The sequence below is a fragment of the Penaeus monodon genome, chromosome 34 (assembly GCF_015228065.2).
Source record: "Penaeus monodon isolate SGIC_2016 chromosome 34, NSTDA_Pmon_1, whole genome shotgun sequence".
Lineage (NCBI taxonomy): Eukaryota > Metazoa > Arthropoda > Malacostraca > Decapoda > Penaeidae > Penaeus > Penaeus monodon.
In genome coordinates, this window is record NC_051419.1 from 1828869 (window position 1) to 1829227 (window position 359).

Sequence of the window (359 nt, forward strand, 5' to 3'; positions counted from 1 at the left end):
CCAGTTTGTTAATCTTTCAAGTCTTGAACTCATTTGTTTCCATATATATTCCTCTCATTATTTTTCATCTGTTCTTATTTTGTTCATTTGATCTGCAATAATATTTATTAGAAAATATAGCAAAAAAAAAAAATTTGCCTTCTCCTGCGTTTGCTTCACTTTACCTTCATGTTTATAAGATTTCTTCTCCGTTGCCTCCGCTTTCTAAACTTTTCTCCATTTTCATTACTCTTGGTGGAGTTTTCGGCAATATTCCGTCAAAATAAGATCATCACGAGATACCTTAGATGCTAATCTGCCTGAAGGTAGCCTGTGAAAGCTGAAGGCCTCTTTAGATGTTTTGGGTCATGTTAGTGTAA